General features: G+C 45.8%; 1 long non-coding RNA gene across 1 annotated transcript; it reads right to left on the minus strand.

The window, feature by feature from the left end:
• Nucleotides 1-4,382: 4,382 nt before the first annotated feature.
• LOC122456925 lies at nucleotides 4,383-25,851 on the minus strand. The gene is made up of 3 exons (XR_006276101.1): nucleotides 25,532-25,851; nucleotides 24,262-24,267; nucleotides 4,383-4,396 (listed from the first exon to the last, which is right to left on the minus strand). It is a non-coding gene; the product is annotated as an uncharacterized LOC122456925 (long non-coding RNA).

Genomic DNA, 25,851 nt, shown 5'->3' on the forward strand with positions numbered 1-25,851 from the left:
AACGGACATAGCAGCCCAGAGACTCTGACCTTTTGAATTGAACCCTGTATTCATTTTCCAAGGTTCAGCACAGTAACTTATTTAAAAGGCAAAATATGAAATAGAAAGCTTTGAGAACCACACAAGAAATTTCTAGAGTCTTCTATGGCACCCCTGACTGACATAAATTATGGCAATATAAGTGGGAATTTGTAGATCCTTTAAGTCATGATCCTCTCTCTCCTTAAGTGATAAAAAGAGTTGGGGGGGGAATACAAAAATCCCAATTCAATTCCTTCACCCCAACAAGAAACCTGGAAAGGTAAAAACAGTGGCAACAGGACTCAGCCAATTATGTTATCATACAATAAGATAAATTCAATTAGGCCAACTCCTAATCTCCTAATAACACAGCTATTGATTAAGATGTGCATATTAATGAACGCAACATTCAAGAAACTAAAATGCACACCAAATATAGGAATCGTGAATTGTAATTCTAAACACTTCCTGCCAGGTCTAATTAAGGCTGAAATTGAAGACTTTGCTAGTCCTGCAGTTTGCTCTAAAGCCATTTGGGTGAAAGTTGCATAAAAGTACAAGAAAGAATGAGCCCAGCTTTCCCCCAACTCCCCTCATTAGCTACTTAGTCATTGTGATGATTTGGGGAATTGTCTATACAATCAAGAAATTCTGTGTAAGAGAAGGAACTTGCTATATGTACCTGTACCAAGCTGCAAACTCCATTTTGAAGGTGCAGCTTTTTGTCTTCTCTGTTGTCCGTTGACCTCCTTGGTAGACTCAGATTCCAAGGAGCAGTGATACAGTAGAGGGCTGTTAAATGGGGATGATTCTCTGTTCAAATACAAACATCCTGGACAATAGGCTGACTCCTGGTTTGTCAAGGGACAGGTTGCCTGGCAATAGGGTGACCAGATAGACCGTGATGAGAGTGGGAGGTAGTAGGTGCCAATATAAGAAAAAGCCCTGAATGTCAGGACTTTCCCTATAAAATCAGGACACCGGGTCACCCTACCGGGCAACAAAGTCACCTGGAGTCTGTGGTCACCTGAGGAGGATGATCCGAGAGTCAGCTGACAGAGGGACTGGAAGGTTATAAAAGGGCAGGAGCCCCCTGATGTGTTGGGATCGTTGTCCATTTTCACCAACTCAAGCAGAGGGAAGCTGCTGTAGGAGCCTGATGAAGCCAGGGGTATACTGCCTACCTGAGCTCAGACAGTTTCCTCCCCTTTTCCCCCCAGACTCCTAGGGGAAGGGTGAGTTAAAATGAGGGACATTCTGTTCCGGATGTGTGTTATTTTTTAAATGATCTGGACTCTCTGTGTATTTCTTGTCCGTAAGTAAAGAGTGCTGGTGTTTTAGAATCCTGTGCAAAGTGTGTATTATCTGCTATATCTACCATGCACCCCTGGACAAGATAAACTGTGGGCCCACATGGCTGGAGCTCTGGGAGAGGGTGTGTTTGAGCTAAGGGAGCATCTGAGGGGGTCAGCACTGCTAACAGGGGCTAGGTAGCTGGATCATGAGGTCTTCGGTGTCAGGAGGGTATGCTAGACAGAGGGTCTGCAACCCAAGAGTTTGCCTAAGACCCCTAAGATGTGGGCCATGCCTGGGCTTTGTTCAGACTCCAGAGGCTTAAAGCACCTGGAGATTCAGAGACTGGATCCCCCCACTGCAGTTTGGTGAGTAGCCGGGGGGGGGGCAACTCGCCTAGCTCTATGACAGTAATAAAATAGGCATGAAAGAGTTTGCATCAAACATCGGTTCAAATCTGTCAGCAAAGGGTGAATCTAGCTGTGCTGTTTGGACAACAGTGAGGGAAGTAGAAAAGGCTTACGGCCTGGTTCTTGTCTTCGCTACGGCCCCTTTACACCACTCTGGCAGTACATTGCACTTGCACCCACTCTTAAGGCCCCAGAATGGTGTAGAAAGTCCTTAGTGTGATTGAGAATTCAGGCCACTGTGTGTAAATCCAGACTAGTTCCATTGGTTCACTACAGCTTCTTGGTACATGACATTGGTGACTGATTTTGCTTGTCAGAAACCTGTAAGACCACTTGATTTAATGGCTCTTGGGAGGTATCGTGTTCAGGGGGTGTTGTTATGTAGGAATTACGACCAAGTGGACTTAAAGGCCTATAAATACTCCTTCACTGGGACAGATGTATATAGCTTTTTGCCTTGGACCATGGAAGAAGAACACTTGGGTCGCATGCTATGGCTTGTAAACAAAAGGTGTTGTCCATTGTTTCCCAGGTATAGTATCTCACACTAGGTCTATTCTATGGATCTATAAGTCTGATTAAGGGACTCAAGTTTTTGAGATTACTTATGAGAACTAGCTTTGATCCATGGCCAACATTACATTCATTGTTTTGTATGATTGTAGCAATCTGGACTAAGTAGGAAGGCTAGTATTAAAGCCACCTAACCAATGCGGCTGCATGCTTGCAAGAGCCACAAAATAACATGAACACCTTTTTCTTTCTTTCTTCTTTCTTTTCTTTCTTTCTTTTCTTTCTTTCTTCTTTCTTTCTTTCTTTCTTTCTTTCTTCTTTCTTTTCTTTCTTTCTTTCTCTTTCTTTCTTCTTGTCTTTTCTTCTTTCTTTCTTCCTTTCTTTACACCTATTACATAGCACCTAGCTCACCAATCAAGGATCAGAGCCTCATTTTTCGAGGTGTTGAATAGACACACAGAAAAAAAAAACAGTCCATGCCCCCAAAGAATTCACAGTCTAGGAAGTTATGAGAAGATACACTAGTTGGACAAGATAAGTAGACAGACAACAGGTGGACACAGGAAGGACAAGGTAACATAAAGTTATCAAATATTTAACCAGAGATCTAAGCTCATTAGTAATCACCTTCCTAGTCAATGTCTTGTCTAGATGTATGATAGAGAGCTCTCAGTGAAAGAATTTGGAGACTTTAGGTGATTTTAACATTACCTTTGTCCTTTAGACTGTTGGAAAGAGGTTTCTACTTCATGCTCCCAAATTATCTATTTTACATTATGAGCAAACCATATGTGACTGCAAAAGTTAAGAAAAACTTGACATTGTGCTTTGAAGCTATGGCCTGAGTTTGTTGTCTTGAGAGTAATGGGCATTAACTCAGTCTGGAGGCTGAGCGTAACTGAAACCACATGATGAGCAAGGTGGATATTCCAACATTGGCTAGTTCCACAGAAACTCCATACACACACCCACACGCACACACATTACTGAATGGATATCAAGTTGCAAACTCTCCTCTGATTAGAACAAACTATCAGTGGTGGACCAATCCCTGAGGTTAGACACTGTCTCTTTGGAGCTTCTGAAAGCTTTTAGATAGTATCCTCTCTTTGCATCCGATGAAGCGAATTCACGAAAGCTTATGCTCAAATAAATTTGTTAGTCTCTAAGGTGCCACAAGTACTCCTTTTCTTTTTGCGAATACAGACTAACACGGCTGCTACTCTGAAACCTCTCTTTGCAAGGGGTTTCATACAGTGCAAAGTTCAGGTAAACGCAGCGTCCTTTCATGTTTTATTTCTCTAAATGCTCAGATGATCTTATCTCTGTGCCTGGAGCCATGTGGGCTTAAACTGTAAGATTTCACAAACAAGCCACAATGGGTCTTTCTGAGACTTGGATGGGGAGACTGCTTAGAAGAGTAATTGGTGCAGTAGGACTAGCACTGGGGATTCAGCAGAGGGCACTCTTCCCTCGGTATATTGAACCAATGCCCAAGATGATATTAGCGGCATTGTGCTGTAGAACGTCCTACCTTTAAGAAGCATTAACATCAAATAACTTGTGGTCATTTAAAATTCCTCGGCACTTTTCATATATGTCCTGGCTAAATCCAATTTGGTCATTAAAATTTGCCTGCATTTAAAACGTGTATTTTTCTACCCTCCTGACATAAAGTGTTGTACAGTGTTGTTCGGCTCTGTTCAGCAGCTGTTACGTTCCACCCTAGAAGTGGCTGCATTTCAGTGGAGGGAAGAGGCCTTGAAGTGATTCCCATATGCACATTTCATAGAGCACTTCGGATGAAGGGCACTACATAAATGTCAATTATTTAAAATCTTCAGTCTCAGAGAGGACTGAACATTTCCGTCCTTAGGAGTGTGGTGATTCAAGAAGTGAGCTAACCACTCAGTCTTGTGACGTAGGGCTCAGACAGGACCTATTTTAAAAGGGAACTCCTTTTCCTCCTTTCCTCTCTATTTATCTTCTGCCTGTGTGTTATGTCAATTATTTTAATGAGAGAGGACCTGCAGTCCTCCACCACCTCCCACCCATTCCCATCTTTCCATCACCGGAGGTCTGAGTTTTGGTCCTGATCCTGAGATCCCATGAGCACCCAAAGCCCTCATTGGCACATGGTGTATCCTTTACAGCATTGACTTGCAACAGAGAACCACATGTTAATGCAAAGTGGAGGCTGTGTATTGTTCCAGGACATAACTAAAGCCTTTAAAATGTACTCAGTGTTTATAGCCTCCAGGCCTTATAAACTGTGTGGGTAGAAGTGTCTCACTGGTAAGGTTAGTGATCCGTCACTGGGGAAGGAATCCCTGTTGTTATTAACAACAGTGGGGCACATTCTGCCCTGTTATACCTGTCAGTGGGCAGGGTCCCCAAATCAGAATCCCTCTTCAGCAAGTGACTTAAGCACATGCTTAAGTCCCATTGACGCTGGCTCTGATTCAGTGAGGTCCTTAAGTGTGTGCCTTTAATTGATTTCACCTGCTTAAAGTCAGGCATGTAGTTAAGGATTTCACTGAATCAGGGCCTTAAATGGGACTTGAGCTCATACTTAAGTGCTTTGCTGAAGACAGATGAACTTGAGCCCCTGCTCCAAATCTCTGTTCAGTTGGGGCCTTCAGCTAGGGTATGTTTATACTCTGGTTTGTCAGGTGTGGAGTCTTTTGTTGTTATATTAATTTGTTTTTCGTTTAATGTGTGGCCAGAAAGACAACATCGTGGCCTATAAAAAAATGATGAATAAATATATTAATCCAAGAAAGATGAGAATAAAAGGATCCAACATTCCATCATTCCCCGATATGTCCATATTCCCAGACCAACTCAGGGTTTTGCCAAGAATCAGGTGTTGCCTGGGCTTCTCTCTATTTTAACTAGCTCTAGTTAAACTCTTGACTTCAGCTCTTGGACTGAAAAATTAACAGCCTTCGTTACAGCTGTTTTAAACCCTCAAATATGAACCCCTTGTAATGGAAATGCTGACAGAGGCAGTACAAAGGAGACACTGTAATTAACAGCTCACCTTTATTCGGACTAAATTCCTTTATTGCATGTGGTGGGTAGCTTTCTTCTGTCAGGCTGATGGCATTTTGCTACTTCAGGTGAGTGGAAAGCATGGTTTAAAAATAATAACAATTGTATTTTTGCATTTATATTCTGCTTTACATCCAAGGATCTCAAAGTGCTTTACAAATATTAAAAGGATTATGGCCCAAGTAAACCTCACACTTCTGTCTGAAATGTTTTTATCTTCCTCTGTTACAAATGACACCTAAAATTATTCTAACAAGAAATTAGAGGCGGGGGGAGTTCTCTGTTTTATCAGTTTGTTTACTTTGTGCATTTGACCGCACTTTGCATTAAATTCACTCTCCCATTACTTCGATGGTACAATTTACAGGCTGTAAAATTCAGTATGCGCTTAAGTCTTTCAGGACTGGAGCCTTAGGGCATCCAGGATACAAGTAGCACTTACGCCTCTAGCTGGCCCTCTGCACAGAGTGAATTTCATCCAAAGGGCACAGTCAATTTCACCATCCTCAGTCTTTCCTGGTATTTCTGTGGGTCTGCCATGCGGGAATGCAGCACAGGAAAACATCTAAAAAGAAAACAGGAAAATGGGGCTATAAAACCACAACTATGGGCAGAAAAGAAAAGGAGTACTTGTGGCACCTTAGAGACTAACAAATTTATTTGAGCATAAGCTTTCGTGAGCTACAGCTCAGTTCATCGGATGCATAAATTTGTTAGTCTCTAAGGTGCCACAAGTACTCCTTTTCTTTTTTGTGAATAAGACTAACATGGCTGCTACTCTGAAACCTGTAACTATGGGCAGAGGGATTCAGGGGTGTGGCGCCTAAAGCTGCCTTGAACTAGGATTGGTAGAAAAATGTCTAATTTCAGTGAAAAATTCTTTTTTCCTCTTCTTTCCCCCCTTTCCCCCCCTCCCCCAGCCATCTCTACTTTTAACTCACCTTCTAAAAACAAACCCGATCTCAAACTGGCAGTGTCCTTAGAGGGCCAGTGCAAATAGTCAAGCTGAATATTGTGCCAGGAAGTTTAACAAACTCCAGCTTTTTTGGACTGACGGGAAGCAGCTCCAATGCTGAGAAATCTGTTGGAAAGAGCCCATCAGCTGTGCCCATACATTCTATTCCTGGGACCTCAGCATCAGCTGATGGTCAACTGCCATGCAGGGTATGGGGGAGGAGGCAGTTTCTCAGGAAACGAAGTAGAACTTTAAAGATCAGTCTTAATTAGCACCTAGCAATGAAGAGGATGTGATAGTTTTTCTAAGTCTCTAGCCTCCAAGGATCTCAAAGCATTTTACAGACATTAACGAATTAAACCCCAGTACCACCTAGTGAGGTCAGGGGTGTTATCAGTGGGCAGACTGAACCAAAGAGAGGTTAAGGACCAGATTCACAAAGGGACTTAGGCAACTAACTGCCACTTTAAGTGCACAAGTACAACATTTAGGTGCCACTGGCATTCAAAAAGACCCTGCTTTTTTTTTACATTTTTGCAGTAAAAGTTCCTTCCCTGGCTACATTTCTGCCTGCCTCCCTCGAGGCATCCAGACTCCTAAAACTCAGCTTTCAGAGTAGCAGCCGTGTTAATCTGTATTCGCAAAAAGAAAAGGAGTACTTGTGGCACCTTAGAGACTAACAAATTTATTAGAGCATAAGCTTTCGTGAGCTACAGCTCACTTCATCGGATGCATTTACTAAAACTCATTTGCATTTGCTAAAACTCAGCTGGCTCCACTAAGCAAAGGAAGCTAGGCATTTCGCGGCCTGTCTCACCTGCGGAGCCCAGTCTGGTAGGCGAGCTCTGAGCTGGCCCACCGGCTCAGGTCCCATCTGGCCAGAGAAGGTGCTGCCCACCTTCTAACTTCCCACGCAGTGGCTAGCACATTCACTTGGGACATCAGAGCCCCAGGTTCAATTCCCCCCTCTGCTTGATGGGGAGAAAGGATTTGACCAGGGAACTGCTGCCTTTCAGGGGAGTGCCCTAATCATTAAGCTATGGGTTATTAGGGTGTGGGGCTCTCCCACAGCAGCCTATCACATAGTCCAGTGATTGGGGGCACTCCTGAGCAGGGTGGGAAACACCTGTTCAAATACTTTCTCTCTATATCAAGCAGAGGGGCAAATAGAACCTAGGTAGCCTATATCCTAGGTAAGTGAGCTAACAATGGGGCTATAAGATGGACAGTGATGGGGCTTGCAATAACCAGCTTAGATGCTTGATTCCAGGAGACGGACTCCAGGCTGTAGTTCACAGGCAGAGATAGACCGTTTTCTGCAACCTTGACTCAGGTGCTGAATTCCCCCAGAGGGGAGGGGCTTAGGAGACAACCCTCTCAATCAGCATCTCCCATTGGCTAGTTTAGGTGACTCCCTGCTCAAGGGGCTGGTTTTTGTGAATTCCATTCTTCGGAGCCTTTCTCTCCCTGTTCATTCTATAGGGAGCTTGGGAACTTACCCCCGGTTTGTGAATCCCAGTGATTTTCTACACATTGCAACAGAGTCGGCACTAGGCATAAGCAGACTAGCAAATGCTTAGGGCCCCAAGCAGCTCAAGGGGGCCCCCTATTTGCTTTTTATTGTGTTGTGTGGGGGGGGGAGAATACTCCTGGTTAGGGCCCCCAGTGGGCTAGCACCACCTCTGCATTGCAACATTGGCTACATCCACACTATGAGCTAGAGGTGTGTTATCCCTGCTCTTGTACACTTACTTGCACTAGCTCTCATCAAGCTAGCATGGGTAGCCATGCAGAGCACATACCCACCAATGTCAGGGCACCGTAGCAGCACTGGAGGTGGGAGGGTACAGATGTTATCACACATCTACCAACCAAAAAATCCAGATTGCAAAATTGGAATACAACCCAGGTGATGAATCTACTCATTCCAGGCATCAAATTGTGCTGAGGAGCCTTGGGCCATGACGATCAGGTGCTCAGGTTTGTTTACGTATAGGCTCTTTTCAAGTAGTTTGACATGTCTGTAATTACATTATCCCACTGGCTGGCAGAGGTTTTTTCATGGGCTTAGCAATGCTAGCAGTACAGGGGAGGTGTTTGTTTGGGAGATGGGTTTACTGCTCACATTCCTGTTTCTAGGTCAGCAAGCAAAGTGATTACTCTTTAGCAGGGTAAGCCCAGAGGTTGGGTTTTAGTTTTGCCTCCAAAAAACCTCATTAGTTTATTTGCAGAACCATACCCCATGGTGGTTCAGAACGGAGTCCTGATTTAGCCAACGTCCCAAAGAGCAATGGGGAGGGAAGGGTTGGATAAATGGATCCAGATGTGGTCAGTCACCATCAATCTTGGGGGGGTTATAATAAGATAAAATGTTATGAGCCGGTTGGTAAAAAGAACTTTTCATTTGCTTATATTTCTGCTGCTCTCCTTGTAAGCAATGCTGAACTGGGCTTGCCTACCACCACACAACTCCAGGCAATAGATACCAGTGTTTGGATCATACCGGACCCCAGATATTTCCCTTCAGTATTTGCTTTAGAAACTCCTCCGCAGTGAGCTGCAACCTGTTCAGGTCTGCAGGACCCATGAGATCTGATGGTGTACATGTATATCAAGGCCCTGAGAGGACAGGGGTCTGGCCTGTGAGCTGCTCCAGCGCTTTGGCTGCTCACGGCCTCCAGCACGAACACTGTGAGAAAGTTTGCAGATGTGCAATCTGTGCGTGGGCCTCTCCGTTTCACCCTGACCATAAGCCATGAGGAAGGTGTTTAAAGCGAAGCAAATTCATGTTTGCAGAATCAAGGCCTTAGCCACATGCTTTTTTGTTCCCAAACTGATCCTGATTCCTATTGACATATTCGCTAACCATAAGCATTAAATGAATATGAACATATTCCAGCTTGTTGATCTTTGCAAATTATCCGTTTTCCCTTTGACTATCCATGAATCCCTTTTGCTGGTATGTGCTAGTCTGTGCTTGAGTAGGTAACTGGACTTTTTAAACAAGAGGATAATTGAATGATACTTCCAGGATTCACAAATATTTTCACTAATACTGGTGATGAGCTCTAAACTATCAGAATACACCCAGGACAGTAAAGTTAGGGACCTTAAAAATCTGTCCTAGCATTGGACTGGAAGCCATTGAAAACAGCAAGGCACTGGTGTGATGTTCTCACCCACCTGCCCTACCTAGAACATGGGCCCCAATAGTCTGAACCAGCGGGTGTATCTGCCTGGCCTTCAGGATCATCCTCAGGTAGAGTGAATGGCAATAGCCTAGGGCCAGATCACCACAGCTAGGCCACAGCATGGAGCAGGTGAAACCTGTTGGACAACTAGAAATTAACACAAGCATTTCTGGCCACCACTGCTCTCTGAGTGTCCAGGGGCAGAAATTAACCCAGAAAAATCCCCAGGCAGAAATTAACCCAGAAAAATCCCTCACCTTCTAAATAAGAGGATGGACGCGCCCATTAGAAATGTCCTTTCATTGGTAAAATTATATAAAACGCAATTAAGGATTACTTGTTTCTTCCTTTCTCAGAGTAGAGCTTCCATGGGTAGGTTTATGAACTATTGAGTAGGACCAATTTAGACCTACATGTGTTCTGTTTAACTTGAACATATAGGGCCAACTTCTGCTCTCCCTTATGTGGGTGAAAATCCAGGTTAACTCCATTGACTTCGGTAGAGCTAATCCATATTTACAGTATTGTAACTGAAAGTAGAATTTGACCCAGAGCTAGCTAATCCATTTGCACCACACCTCTCACGTCCTTACTGTTCTTTTTCAAACTTTACTTTTACTTTTCAGCACATGAAACATTTTAGATCAGATAACAGATTAGCCAATAAACTCAAAAACAAATTACTGCTCCTCTGGATATGTATCATCTGGCTCAATTTCACTTTGACCTTCACTAAATTGTGTGAAATAACATTGTGCTGACTGAAGGGGCTAGCCTGTAGCCAAAAGTAGATTAGGAAGAATGGAAGTGTGGTGGCTAGCAATGTTCTTTTGTCCAACTTTTATTCATTGCCAGACAACAGTATTTCATTCTTCTGATAATTACATTTTCCTCGCCTTTCATTTTCTGTGCATTTTGTAAGGCAAAAGGTCCCAGAGACTCTGGTCCTTTCTCCGGAGTTCAGGGACAAGAGATGCAGCGGTCAGTCAGTACAAGTTATCCTACACGTTTTCCTGACAATGCTTCCTAGCCCTGGAGGTGCTGAGAGAACTGTAGGGCCACATATATGTCAATAAGGAGTCTGGTGGCACCTTAAAGACTAACAGATTTATTTTGGCATAAGCTTTCTTGGGTAAAACCCCACTTCTTCAGATGCATGGAGTGACAGTTACAGATGCAGGCATTATATAATGACGCATGAAGGGAAGGGAGTTGACAGGGCGCTGTCAACACTTGTTCTCCACTTGTGAGGTAACTCCCTTCCCTTCACATGTCATTATATAATGCCTGCATCTGTAATTTTCACTCCATGCATCTGAAGAAGTGGGGCTTTACCCACGAAAGCTTATGCCCAAATAAATCTATTAGTCTTTAAGATGCCACCAGACTCCTGGTTGTTTTTGTGGATACAGACTAACACGGCTACACCCTGATACTTGATATATGTCAATAGTTAGTTAATAGAGGTGCCAGTAGATGGGGCTCAAGAATACATTCCCAGGCTGGGCAGGACCAATAAAACTTCTTGTGCCCTGCAAATGGCTTCCTCTGTGCAGCTCTTTATATGAGCTCTTAAGGGGGGGGCCACCAAGCGGGTGAGGGGGAGTACATTCTCCATGGCCCATTTAATCCTTGACCCCTCTGGATTTGTCTTGTCTAGGAAGAGCGGTTGAGTTATATCGGGCCTAGCTAAACCCAATCTAAACTCAACTCTTGTCCCTAGGGTAGCGGCAGGACATAATACTTTGTAATTCCAGCCTAAGATAGTGCCTCAGCCCAACAAACCATAGGCCACAGAACATCGACTGCTTGTCTTCACTGTCAAGGCCCTTCACAGTCAGTCCCCACCCTACCCTATCATCTCTCGTTCCCTATAGAGCTGTCGACACTCACCTCGGATTGGCTCACGATGCCGGCCTCCTTCACCCCCTTGTGACACTTTCAAACAAGCACTTTCATGCTTTCTCCCATGCTGCCCCACTCACTTGTGGGACATTCCCCATAAACATCTGCAAAGCTACCTCACTATCCACCTTCAGAGCCCTCCTCAAAATTCTCCTTTGCCATGAGTCCTATAAAGACCCTGACAAAGGTTAGGCTACTGGTGTAGTGAGATCACCACCTATCAGACTGACTCCTTGTACTTCCCTGTCTGCCTGTATCCATCTGTTGTCTCTTTTTCTATACTTAGATTGTACTTAACTCTTTGGGATAGGGACTGTCTTTTGTATTCTGTGTTTGTAGCACAGTGGGGTCCTGGTCCCTGACTAGTGCTCCTAGGCACTACAGTAATATAAATAATAACCGATCAGTGAATAACCATGTCCTAGTTTTCTATATAGAGGACATATGTACTGCCCCCTCCATCATTTTCTGTATCTCACTCTATCATTTCACTCCTTCAGGACATTTGCTGGAAGTGTTCAATGCTGTCTCCTAGCTATAGAGGGGAAAGGAGCTAAATTATTCTCCAGTCTATTAATATGTCTATAGCACCATTGGTGTGTCTGGTTCTTATAGCACTGCTGAGAGCCAGCAGTTCCCGTGAGACTGTGCCAGAGGTAGGTTCCGATTGATGGGAATTTGCAACTATCTGTGTGGCAATGAGGTTTTACGACTGAGCAGTCAGTCACCCGAGTATCTGGCAGAACATGCCGTAGCTTATCATGGGATCCTGCTGCATCGGGAGAATAACAACCCCGTGCTCAGTAGGGTGCCTCACAGTTCTGATGGTTCGGGAAGAAAGGCAGAAGTGTTCTACATTGTCCTGTATTATCTACCCGGTGATGGACGCAGCGCAAGATTGGAGGCTGGTTAGAAGCACTGAATTGTGTGGCAGCCTGTCTCTGTTGGTCAGTGGCTGCATAACATGCTTACATCATAAGGATCTAGATTTGGGTCAGTAAGGATATGTCTACACTGCAGTAAAAGACCCATGGCATGGCCATGGCTGGCCCAGATCAGCTGACTCAGGTTTATGGGGCTCAAGCTGAGCGGCTATAAAAGGAGCTTCATTTACCTTCATTGACCTGACTTCAAATAGATGGTGTCTCTTTCTGATGTCTGCAAAGTGATCTTAGATGCTTGGAAGTAGACTGCTCTCTTCATGCAACAACTTGCAAGTTCTCAAGTTCTCAGCAAGTTGTTCTCAGCAAGTTCCCAAGTTGTTGTTATGTTATAAACATTATATCAGAGTAGCAGCCGTGCTAGTCTGTATTTGCAAAAAGAAAAGGAGGACTTGTGGCACCTTAGAGACTAACAAATTTATTTGAGCATAGGCTTTCGTGAGCTACAGCTCACTTCATCAGATGCATTCAGTGAAGTTGATCTATAAATACTCCCCTCATACAATCAAACAATGGCAGGTCACTGAGGCCTGGTACCCCAAAGGTCTGAGGACCCATCTGACATCATGATCTGTGATCCTGTTAGTCCCCATCCCCATTACCTCTTCACCCTCGATCCATGGAGGTAGAGCCAGTCTTGTTGCTAGGGATGAGCAAACAGCCCTTGTCCCCCTCAACACTAAGGGCTGATCTATAAGAGAAAGTTGCACCACTGTAGCTTGAATCAGTAGCTTTAAACCTTTTTAAACAGGTGCAAACCTCTCTGTTGACACTGATTTCAGTAGTTTATTTTGGGTTAATTTTAAACAGTTCGAAACTGACTGAAACTAAACAGAAATAAGCCACTCAAACCACAAAGAGTGCTCAGGTGGCCCTTTGAGCTGGTCTGACTTACTGGTCTAAATTCACATCTGAGTTATGGGTTTAAATTCACACCTCGAGTTATACCAGTGTAACTTTCTCAGGGAGATTCTCTCTAAAAGTTCAATCTAAATTCAAGTTCCATCTAACTAAGATACTGGTTCTGTAAGCCAATAAAGCAGCCACAAGTTCACTGAGAAACCTCCTCTCCTCAGTCTTGTATGACCCTGCAAAGCATCTTCCCCAGTGCATGGTTTATGACCGCCCTTGGCCCTCTGGTAACTCTTTGTTATTCAATATGTCAAGGGCCATCATTACCAGTTTAGACAGAAGCTCAGACTTCTCACCAAGTTTGCTTATCTAATCACCACTGTCAACATTTTAATTCAGTTTCCTCAGTACAAGGATGTTCTTCTAATCACTGGAGGGATCAAAGTGTAGTAGTTCTTATCCCAAAGGATCTGTGTGTGTACCCAATTAAGGAGAGCTTTTCTCCCAGGTGCTGTTTCACACCCCTGTATCTCATCCACTGCAGCCATAACTCAACTCCTTTTTGAGTAAGGTCTAATAGCGTTTATAGGGTCTATTAGCCCAGGATATGTCCTTTGGTTCCATGGCTGTATCATTAGCCAGCAACAACATTTAATTCCTCTCTTTAGTGATTACAGTTAGATGGGCTGATCAGTGTTTAGGCCTGGCACAGATGTTGTACCTGTATAACCATTAGGGAATTACAGTGGACGAGAAGCTGGATAGGAGTCAGCAGTGTAGCCTTGTTACCAAGAAGACTAACGGCATATTGGGCTGCATTAGTAGGAGCTTTGCCAGCGGATCGAGGGAAGTGATTATTCCCCTCTATTCAGCACTGGTGAGGCCACATCTGGAGTATTGTGTCCAGTTTTGGGCCCCCCACTAAAGAAAGGAAGTGGACAAATTGGAGAGAGTCCAGTGGAGGGCAACAAAAATGATTAGGGGGCTGGGGCACATGACTTACAAGGAAAGGCTGAGGGAACTGAGCTTATTTAGTTTGCAGAAAAGAAAAATGAGGGGGGATTTGATAGCAGCCTTCAATTACCTGAAGGGGGGTTCCAAAGAGGATGGAGCTAGACTATTCTCAGTGGTGGCAGATGACAGAACAAGGAGCCATGGTCTCCAGTTGCAGTGGGGGGAGGTCTAGCTTGGATATTAGGAAACACTATTTCACTAGGAGGTGAGTGAGGTACTGGAATGGTTTCCTTAGGGAGGTGGAGGAATCTCCATCCTTAGAGGTTTTTAAGGCCTGGCTTGACAAAGCCCTGTCTGGGATGATTTAGTTGGTGTTGATCCTGCTTTGAGCAGGGGATTGGACTAGATGACCTCCTGAGGTCTCTTCCACCCCATATCTTCTATGATTCTACAATTAGGGTTTATTTTTTTAAGCAAGTAGCTGTACTAACACAACCCCTTGTGTGGATGCAGTTATCCCAGTGTAAAGGTGTCTTTCCCAGTATCATTTATTCCCCTTCCCATTTGGGAATAAGCTATACTGGGATAAGGCAGCATTATACGGTATAACTACACCCAGACCAGGAGTTTTACCACTTTAACTGTACAGGTAGATTATTTTTATTATTGTATTATTGTAGCACCTAGGCACCTTCTTCATGGACCAGGACCCTGTTGTGCCAGGTGCTATACAAACACACAACAAAAAAGACAGTCCCTGCTCCAAGAACATTAACATCTCAGGCCTAGTCTACACTAGAGACCTACAGCTAGTTTAACTACTCCACTCCGGGTTGTGAAAAATCCACCCCTTTGAGGGCCATAGTCTACTGACTTTAACCCCGCGTGTAGACAGCACCATGTCAGCCGAAAGAGCTTCTCCTGCTGACATAGCTACTGCCTCTCGGGGAGATGGGTTAAGCGCCGATGGACGAGCTCTCTCCCGTCAGTGTAGGGCATCTTCATTGCAGCAGTACAGCTAAGCCAATGCTGGGTTTTAAGTGTAGACGTGCCCTCTGTAGTTAAAGCAGTACAACTTTTGTGTGTAGGGAAGACCTCAGAGTGTAGCACATCCTCTTTCTGAAATACCCCTGATCTAAAGAGATAAGGACCCCAGAGCCACAGCTAATGCTAGTGTTTAATGCTGGGGGGGGGGGGTGTGCCTAATGCACTATGTGTGTGTATGTAATGACAAAGAGAAAAACCTAGGATTTGGATGGCCAAGTAACTCCCTGCATTTATCTCACTCACAGGGCTGTAGCCTTATCAAGTGATTCTCCTTTGTAGTTGCTGGGTTTTAGGATCTTTATCAGCTTCCAGGTTTATGTGGGGTTGAACATTACAGATTTGTAGGAATTTGGGATCCAAAATCCAGCCTGGAGAATAGCAAAAGCTGCTGCTCTTCCAGCCTTACCAGGGCAGGCTGGGGAGCAATGAAGCAGATCAGATATATGAGTAATGCAAAAAGAAAAGGAGTACTTTTGGCACCTTAGAGACTAACAAATTTATTAGAGCATAAGCTTTCGTGAGCTACAGCTCACTTCATCGGATGCTGCTACTCTGAAACCTGTCATTATGAGTAATGCAGAGAGAGAGAGACAAAGGGAAAGTGCTCTACAAATCTGGAATGGGTCAGGCTCACCTCTGCAGGAGGAAGAAGAGGGGGTGGGGCAGGTGATCTGAAATAGAGGAGAAGTGTTAACAAGGCTCCTTATGTGCTCTCAGTCACAGAGGCTGATATTTACTCAGCTCCCTGGCTGCAGGGGAATAAGTAGAAGCAAAACCTGCCTTAGGTCACATAGTCCTTTTCTCACCTCTCCCCAGAGCTAACACAGCTGGAGCTGGAGGAGGGGACAAGACTGCAGCTGGATGACTGACAGTCCAGTGTCTGACCGCCTGGCTTCTAGAGGATTTAATAATTTTATTAAGATGATGTTAAAATAAAAAGGAAACGGTACAGAGTTTAAGCATAGAAGTTTCTGGTTAGCAGGGAATAAGGTACAGATTATCAAGGAGTGTGAAGTTTGGTTTAGGAACAGGTGGCATAAGGAATACATAATCTGCAATATCCCCGATTGGGGGTAAAAGGTTAATGGGTCAAAGTACAGACATTGAGATATGGGGGTATGTTGTTCATATAACGGCGATGTTCAGATGTGGAGTATAATGAGTGGCTACAATGATGAGGATGGATTTACCCTCATTTGGTGAGATTTAATGTTCAGTGAGTTTATAGTTCCAGTTCATATGGTCCAATGGAAAAAGTATCTCGGTCCCTTTCTTGTAGTTGATGCACGATGTCATACCGGCTCACACCTCCAGGTACTGTTGGTGGCCGGTGATGTGTTCGATATAGATGTCCCTGGACCATCGGATGGTGTCTGACTAAAACTGTAGTCTCCCCATACCTTGTCAAACCGGGGGCAGTGTTCTTGCCCCTTTTACTTAACTCTTTACACACTATGTTAACAGGTATTGATGATCCATTTGATATTTTCATAATTGTGTAACTTTGCGTAGCTAATAGCCACTTTCCTCCAAGTGGCTTACGAGCACTGACCCAGAGGCATAGCTGGTGTGACTGGCAGAGCTGTGCGGAAGTATCATAGAATCATAGAATATCAGGGTTGGAAGGGACCTCGGGAGGTCATCTAGTCCAGTCCCCTGCTCAAAGCAGGACCAATCCCCAACTAAATCATCCCAGCCAGGGCGTTGTCAAGCTGGGCCTTAAAAACCTCTAAGGAAGGAGATTCCACCACCTCCCTAGGTAACCCATTCCAGTGCTTCACCACCCTCCTAGTGAAAAAGTTTTTCCTAATATACAACCTAGACCTCCCCCACTGCAACTTGAGAACATTACTCCTTGTTCTGTCATCTGGTACCACTGAGAACACTCTAGATCCATCCTCTTTGGAACCTCCCTTCAGGTAGTTGAAAGCAGCTATCAAATCCCCCCTCACTCTTCTCTTCTGCAGACTAAATAATCCCAGTTCCCACAGCCTCCCCTCATAAATCATGTGTTCCAGCCCCCTAAACATTTTTGTTGCCCTCCGCTGGACTCTTTCCAATTTTTCCACATCCTTCTTGTAGTGTGGGTCCCAAAACTGGACACAGTACTCCAGATGAGGCCTCACCAATGCCGAATAGAGGTAACTGAGGAGTTGGCCCATTTTATTGTATTGATCTCTTTCCCTATGATTTATAAACACACCCATTGCAATGTGAATGGGCCCATTCATACAATAAGCGAGATTGTAAATTCACTGAAGCAGGGACCGTCTGCTTCTCCCTGTTTGTGCCGTGCCTACCTTAATGGAGCTCTGATACTGGTTTGACCATAGGCACTGTGGTAATAAGCATGGTTAACATGAGTGATGGAGGGAGAGCTGGTGGTGGTCCTTTTTGGCCTTGGAATCTATAAATCCCCTTGTTCATTCCCTCCCTTCCTGGGCCACAGGGGAGAACAGGATTGCCTGCATTGCCCTCAACATGTTCAACTTTCAGCTCTGTACTACGACAATGACTGTAATCAAATCACACATTTCAGGGCTTCAGCTGGTCACCTGCAAGGGTCAGGAAGGACATTTTTCCTGACGATACACAACTAGCCTAATGTACGGTGGGGGTTATTTAGCTTTTCTCTGAAACGTCAGAGATGGGCCAGAGCTGAAGATGGGATACCAGATGGGGTGAGCCAGTGCTCTGAGGTGGTACAGTGAAACCTCTTTCTTAGGCCTGGCCTACCCTTGCAGTGACATGTAGGGTACAAATAGCTGCATGCGGCAGTGAAAGGCTCTGGCATGAGTGAGGCAGCAGGGAAAGGCTCTGGCAATGGAGAGCTGCAGGAGCCTTTCCCCACTCCCAGAGTCTTTCACACTGACGGGGAAAGGCTCTGGCAGAAGAAGGCAGCGTGACACGACACTGCTAAAAACAGGGAGGCACAGCACAGCGTGGGCATGTCGAGAGCCATGTAGGGGATGTGCCCTAAGGTTCTGCATGTCTGACCTCTACTCGCCTAAGCTGTTCTGCACTAGCTACATGGCTAGCTCTACCCGTGCTAGCTGGGCGTGCAGTGTCTGTTCTCTACATCCCACCACAAGTGTAGACCTGCCCTAAGACCAGGGGTAGGCAACCTATGGCATGCGTGCCGAAGGCAGCACACAAGCTGATTTTCAGTGGCACTCACACTGCCCGAGTCCTGGCCACCGGTCCGAGGGTGGCTCTTCATTTTAATTTAATTTTAAATGAAGTTTCTTAAACATTTTAAAAAACCTTATTTACTTTACATACAACAATAGTTTAGTTATATAGTATAGACTTCTAGAAAGAGACCTTCTAAAAACGTTAAAATATATTACTAGCATGCAAAACCTTAAATTAAAGTGAATAAATGAAGACTCGGCACACCATTTCTGAAAGATTGCCGACCCCTGCCTTAGACGCTTGGCTGATGAGCCTTGCTCACATGCTCAGGGCATAACTGATCACCAGATCTGCTGCCGGGAAGGAATTTTCTCCAGGTCCGATTGGCAGGGACCTTGTGGTTTTCCTCCTTCTCCACAGCATGGGGTGTGGGTTGCCTGCAGGGATCATCTGGGCATGTCCCACCTAATCAATTCCCTGCCACTGCAGGGGCCTCAGGCATTGGTGGCACCTCGAGTCCTCCTGCTCGCTGCTAGTGGCACATCACAGGTTAGTCTCCTGAGACCTGAAATGCTTTAGTGTATCCCAAGTCCAGTTTCCCCCTCCCCACCCCACGACAGAAGAGATGTGGACAAATTAGAGAGAGTCCAGCAGAGGACAACAAAAATTATCAGGGGGCTGGGGCACATGACTTACGAGGAGAGGCTGAAGGAACTGGGCTTGTTTAGTTTGCAGAAGAGAAGAGTGAGAGGGGATTTGATAGCAGCCTTCAACTACCTGAAGGGGGTTCCAAAGAGGATGGAGCTCAGCTGTTCTCAGTAGTGGCAGATGACAGAACAAGGAGCAGTGGTCTCAAGTTGCAGTGGGGGAGGTCTAGGTTGGAAACACTATTTCACTAGGAGGGTGGTGAAGCACTGGAATGGGTTACCTAGGGAAGTGGTGGAATCTGCATCCTTAGAGGTTTTTAAGGCCCAGCTTGACAAAACCCTGGCTGGGATGATTTAGTTGGGGATTGGTCCTGTTTTGAGCAGGGGATTGGACTAGATGACCTCCTGAGGTCTCTTCCAACCCTTATCTTCTATGATTCTATGATTCTAAGTTGGTGTCAATATAGGGGTTATTGAATGACATTTAATAGCCTGTGATATACAGGAGGTCAAACTGGAAGATCTATTGGTCCCTTCTGGACTTAAGCACTGTACAAGTGTGGAACATTACCAACAAAACACATAATTCATGGCTCTGGGGACCTGACTTTCAAAGGTGCTGAGCAGCTGCAACTGCCTGGGAAGTCTAAAGGAGCTGCAGATGTTCTGCACCTATGAAAATCAATCACCCACCTAACCAAGTAAATGTTATGTTCACGAGCCAATGACTCCCATCAGGTACAAGCTGAAGAACCTGATAGTTCCCTGCCCGTCACAGCTTTAAGTTAGGAGTAAGGCCACTAGCACAAGTAGAAGTATGCAGGTAGGGAACCAGCGTGGAGCAGAATCAGGCCCCAAGAAACAGAGGGGACCATCAGACCAGAAGGGGAAGTGAATTCAAGAGTTGAGGGTCTTTCCCTGAAGGTACCCTGCCACCAGCCTCCAGACAGTCAAACCTAGGGATGGTTTGCAAGAGCTCTGAAGCTGATTGCCTCTGCTGTGGCAGCACAAAGGGAGAAGGCCCATCTACACCGCGGCAGCAAAAAGTCTGGGACACATCTGCATAAATTATGCACAAATGCTGCATAAATTAATCATGAACTTTGCATAAATTATGCACGCATGTTGCACAAAGTATAAAAATTTTATTAACCCTAATGTTAAAAAATTATATAATACTCAGGTTAAGAAAAGAGTGTCTGTACATCTGGGTATAATGCTTAGATTATCCACAAATACAAGGTTTTATTTTTAAAGTCGTTAGATACATATAGTGCATAATCAGCAATAACCCAAATTTAGGTGAATAAATGCAGTTTAGATATTAGAATCCGAATACTTGGGTACATCACTCATGAAAAGTTATACAGAGAGTTGGTTGTGGAAAGCAAATATAGGAATGAGTGTAAATAGTCCCTCAGTAATTGAGCATTTAGGGTAGATTATCTATTTGGAAAATACAATCCATGAGGAAAGTATTTCAGTTACTTTCCCCACTGCGTTTCTCATTGGCATTCCAACTCATCCCTTCTGGTATTGCCCATGTCCAGTGATGTGTTCTAGGTAGATGTCCCTCGACCATCTGATGGCGTCTGACACCATGAGTTGCCGCATCAGCTGAGTGTAGCGTTGACCGAGTCCGCTTTCTCTCAACACTCACTCGTTACTGGGGTCCCATGCACTCAAGGTTCTGACGACCAGTATGTGTGTCTGAATCTGGTAACCCTTAGCTCTCAAGGTTTTGGCTAGAGGGGCGTATTTCGCCACCTTTCGAGCTCAGGCATCTTGGAAGGCCGGGATCCTGTTCTCAAAGGGCACAGTGACATCCACTATGATGATCTTCTTCCGGTCCTCATTGGTGATGGCGGTGTCCGGTCGCAATTGGCTGTTTGTTCTGGGGATGGTGGAATTCACGGGTGGTGGGATGGCTCTGGCCAGGCGATTTTGGATGGCATTGTGTTGTAGCTGGAATGGAGCTTGCACAAAGTATATTACACTACCTAAACGTCCCAAAACCAGCAGTTCTCTCCCATTTTCCACTCCTTATCCAGTCCATTAGTCCCTCCTCCCCAAACCCCTTCACCAGTCCCTCACGCATAAGCCAAGCTCTTCTCTTTGCTTTTGCTGACAAGAGCAGGAAGGGATGCAAAGCTCAGTTGCTGACTCTATCCACCGTGCATAAGAAACCAAAGGTTTAATTCAGTGAAGAAGCCAAGTGGCTCTGAGATACTTTGGCTAAGTTACCTCTGTTTTCAAGGCTTCTGACCCAACTTGCATATTTGAAAGTAGAATCTGCTCTGTATACTTTGTATGGAAATTATTAAAAGATAATAAGCCAGCAAACATACAATCAAACAAATTTATCACCATGCCTAACTACTATGAAATTTTACAAAACTAATTAAGAAAACACAATTATCAACTCAAGCTCACAAATTGGAATTGACTCAATAAATCAATTGCTTAGCAGTGATACTGAATTGAATCACCAATTTGTCAAGTCATCAAATTAATATAGTCCATAATCAAAAGCATGGAAATTAATACAGCTTATTGTCAATTCTTACAAATACTAATCCTAGGAATTCAAGGAGGCAGTTGTTTGTTTAGTCTCAGTTACAGGAGCTCACTCATGGCAAGATAATCAACTGGACCCGTGGAAAGTTTTGGAATCAAAACCAAACTGGTTTAAGGGCTTGTCTACACTTAAAACACTGCAGCGGCACAGCTACACTGCTGCAGTGAATCAGTGAAGACACTGCCCATGCTGAGGGGAGGGATTCTCCCGTCATGACAGATACTTCACTTCCCCAAGAGGCAGTTGCTAGGTCAATGGGAAAATTTTCCCATCCACCTAGCACTTTCTACACCAGGGGTTAGATTAGTTTAACTGTGTCGCTCAGGGGTGTGGATTTTTCACCCCCCTGAGCTACGTAGTTATATCAACCTACTTTCCTAGTATAGATCAGGTCTAACTTTGCTTTGAGGCCTGAGTGGTAGGTTCCTTCTGGAGTTCATGCTTACTGAGGGCTTGGCTACACTTGCAAGTTACAGTGCAATAAAGGAGACCCGGGTGCACTAGCTCACTCCCCGTAGAGTGCTCTGACTCCGTGGCTGGTCTGCTCCTGGTACTCCACCTCGGCGAGTGGAATAACGTTTGCTGCGCCCCTGCTAGAGCACTGCGGTGCCAGTGTGGATGCCCTGGTCTGTTAGTGCGCTCTGATCGGCCTCCAGAAGTGTCCCACAATGCTTGTGCTAGCCACTCTGGTCATCACTTTGAACTCTACTGCCCTGCCCTCAGGTGACCAACAATCGGACCCACTCTTTAAATTCTCTGGGAATTTTGAAAATCTCCTTCCTGTTTGCTCAGCCAGGCGTGCAGTGCTCTCAGTTAACCTTTCCAGGTGACCATGCCTCCATGCACCAGGTGATCCCCAATATGGAGCAATGGCAAGGTGCTGGACCTCATCAGGGTTTGCGGGAGGAAGCTGTCCAGTCCCAGCTGCGCTCCAGTTGTAGGAATTATACCTTCGGACAGATATCAAGGGACATGATGAAAAGGGGCCATGACCGGGATGCACTGTAGGGCAGGGTTAAAGTGAAGGAGCTGCGGAATGCCTACCGCAAAGCCCGCGAGGCAAACTGCCGCTCCTGTGCTGCCCCCGTGACCTGCCATTTCTACAAAGAGCTGGACGCGATACTTGGGGCCGACCCCACCTCCAGTCCGAGTACCACCATGGACACTTCAGAGCCCAGTGCAACAAGGTGGGACAAAGAGGAGGAGCAGCAAAGCGGGAGCGAGGGGGCTGAGGCAGAGGAAGATACCCCGGCATCCCTAGATGCAGGCGGCCAGGAGCTGTTCTCAAGCCAGGAGGAAGGTAGCCCGGCGCGGTGGCTGGTGCTTGGGGAAGGACAACACCAGAGGAGGTTCCTGGTAAGCAGCTTTTATTTTGGGAAAAAAGTTGTTCAATGCAGGCTCTTGGGGCGAAGAGGGGTAGGGCTGCATGCATGCCTAGATGCGGACTAGAGCATTGATGTGCTCTCTCACATCATGATAATCGGCCTCAGTGATCTCTTCACAGGTCTCATCCAGAACTTGGGCAATGCACTTGCGCAGGTTTCTCAGGAGAGCCACTGTGTTCTTTGTCCCAGTAAGGCTAACATGTCTGCGCCATTGTGTCGTGAGGGGCGGGGGAGACCATTGCTGCACACAGGCAAGCTGCATATGAGCCAGGGTGGAATCTGCATTGCAGCAGAAGACCCTCCCTTGCTTCCCAGGTCACCCTCAGCAGCGAGATATCTTCCAGGACGAACTGCCTGTGGAAAATGTGGGGACAGTGTTCAGTATAGGGGCCCACTGCAGCTGTTGTCTCTCCCCAAGGCACAGAAATCCAGAGGACAGTACGGCATGAAACAATCAGTCACACTTGACCCTGTGCTTACTCACCATTTTGGGGCTCCTGTGGGTTATGTGCGCTTGCTTTGGGATGGACAAATTATGCTATTGTGTAGACTGTGCTTGCCCTTAAGTACGGGGGAATCATTGCTTTGTCTGGTGTGAACAATGCTGCCTCTGTTAAGTGTTGCATTTTGCCTTTCCAGATGCAACCTTGAGATCTCAGCCGTCCATCTTATCACCGGCCGAAAGACTCCAAAGAATCAGAAAGAGGCCACGTAGACCCAAGGAAACATGTTGCATGAAGTAATGCAGCATTCAAGTAATGAAAATCGAAAAGTGCAGAAGTGGCAGGACAGTGCAAAGAGGATCCGCCAGCAGAATGAGGAGTGCCGGCACAAAAGCGTGGTGCTCTGGCAGCAAAGCATGGATCGGCTGATAAGCAGAATGGAGGGTCAAGTGGACTCGATTCAGGCGCTCGTAGCCATGCAGGCTAAGCACTGCCGTGCCCGACCCCCCCCCCGCAGCCCTTGTCCCAAAACTCTTTCCCTTGTGCCCCCATGTCACCTCCAACCCACTTTCCCCAACATCCGGGTTCTTACTGCCACCAGCTGCCTCCAACATCTGTAGTTTCACCACCCAGCCCTGAAAACTACGACCCTTACCCACTGCACTCAACCCCCATCACCATGCATTTTAGCCAGCCAGAAGTGCAGCACTCCAGACAGGAAGGCTGAGCATGATAACAGGACATACGCAAATCTGTGGTTGTACCATTCCTCACCCCCTTGCCCTTTCTGTTTCTCAAGCAGTTGTGTTTCTTTTCAATAAATGAATTTTCTTTTCAATAAATGCGTTTTTTGGCTTTGAAAACATTCTTTATTATTGCATAAAGTAAAAGATACCTTAGCCCAGGAAAGAAACAGGCACTGCAAGTCAGCAAACACAAATTCCTACTAACATTGGAACCACTGCACTTCACTCCCGTGCAGGGCACTAGACATTGTTGGTAGCTTTCAGCCTCAAATTGCTCCCTCAAGGCATCCCTAATCCTTGCAGCCCCGCGCTATGCCCCTCTAATAGCCCTGCTCTCTGGCTCTTCAAATTCAGCCTCCAGATGTGAAACCGCTGAGTTCCATGCCTGACTGAATCATTCACCCTTCCCTTCACAAATGGAGGGTACAGCACGTGCTTATAACCGTGGGGATGCTGTCATCGGCCAGGTCCAGCTTCCCATACAGAGAGCACCAGCGGCCTTTTAAACAGTCAAAAGCACACTCCACAGTCAGTCTTCACCAGCTCAGCCTGTTGTTGAACCGCTCCCTGCTGCTGTTAAGGCTCCCTGGGTAGGGTTTCATGAGCCATGGCATTAAAGGGTAAGCAGGGTCTCCAAGGATCACAATAGGCATTTTGACTTCCCATACGATGATCTTCTGGTCTGGGAAAAAAGTCCCTGCTTGCAGCTTCCTGAACAGGCCAGTATTCTGAAAGACGCATGTGTCATTCACCTTTCTGGGGCAGCCTGAGTTAATGTCAATGAAATGCCCACGGTGATCCACAAGCGCCTGGAGAACCATAGAGAAATACCCCTTCCGATTAACGTACTAAAAGGCTAGGTAGGCTGGTGCCAGAATTGGAATGGATGGCACATCTATCACCCCTCCACAGTTAGGAAACCAATTTGTGGAAAGCCATCCACAATGTCATGCACTTTACCCGGAGTCACGGTTCTTCTGAGCAGGATGCGATTAATCACTCTGCAAACTTGCATCAACACAATTCCAACAGTCGACTTCCCCACTCCAAACTGGTTAGCAACTGATTGGTAGCTGTCTGGAGTTGCCAGCTTCCAGAGTGCAATAAACACCTGCTTCTCCACCATCAGGGCAGCTCTCAATCACATGTCCTTGCACTGCAGGGTGAGGGCGAGCTCCTCACACAATCCCATGAAAGTGGCTTTTCTCAACTGAAAGTTCTGCAGCCACTGCTCATCATCCCAGACTTGCATGACGATGTGATCCCACCACTCAGTGCCCGTTTCCCGAGCCCCAAAGTGGCATTCCATGGTGGTGAGCATGTCCATGAATGCCACAAGCAAACTCGTGTCATATACGTTACTTGAGTCGATATCATCTTTGGAGCCCTCACTGTCACTTTGGATCATAAGGAATAACTTGACTGCCAAACATGATGTGCTGGCAAGACTTGTCAGCATACTCCTCAGCAATTCGGGCTCCATTCCCGCATACCGAAAAGGAAGACACAGCGCGCAGTACAAAGAACATTGAAAGATGGCGCCAAATGTGGATGGAAGCATAGGGATTGCTGGGATGTGAACTAATGCATCATGGGGTTTTGGGACAGGACCCAGAATGCCCCGCCCTCCCGCGCCCTTCCCACAAGCCAAGCGCCAAAATGGGAAGAGGTGCTCTGTGGGATAGCTGCCCATAATGCACCACTCCCAATGCCGCTGCAAGTGCCGCAAATGTGGCTGCACCAGTGCACTTGCAGCTGTCAGTGTGGACAGACTGCAGCGC

Source organism: Dermochelys coriacea, chromosome 1, assembly GCF_009764565.3.
Source record: "Dermochelys coriacea isolate rDerCor1 chromosome 1, rDerCor1.pri.v4, whole genome shotgun sequence".
Lineage (NCBI taxonomy): Eukaryota > Metazoa > Chordata > Testudines > Dermochelyidae > Dermochelys > Dermochelys coriacea.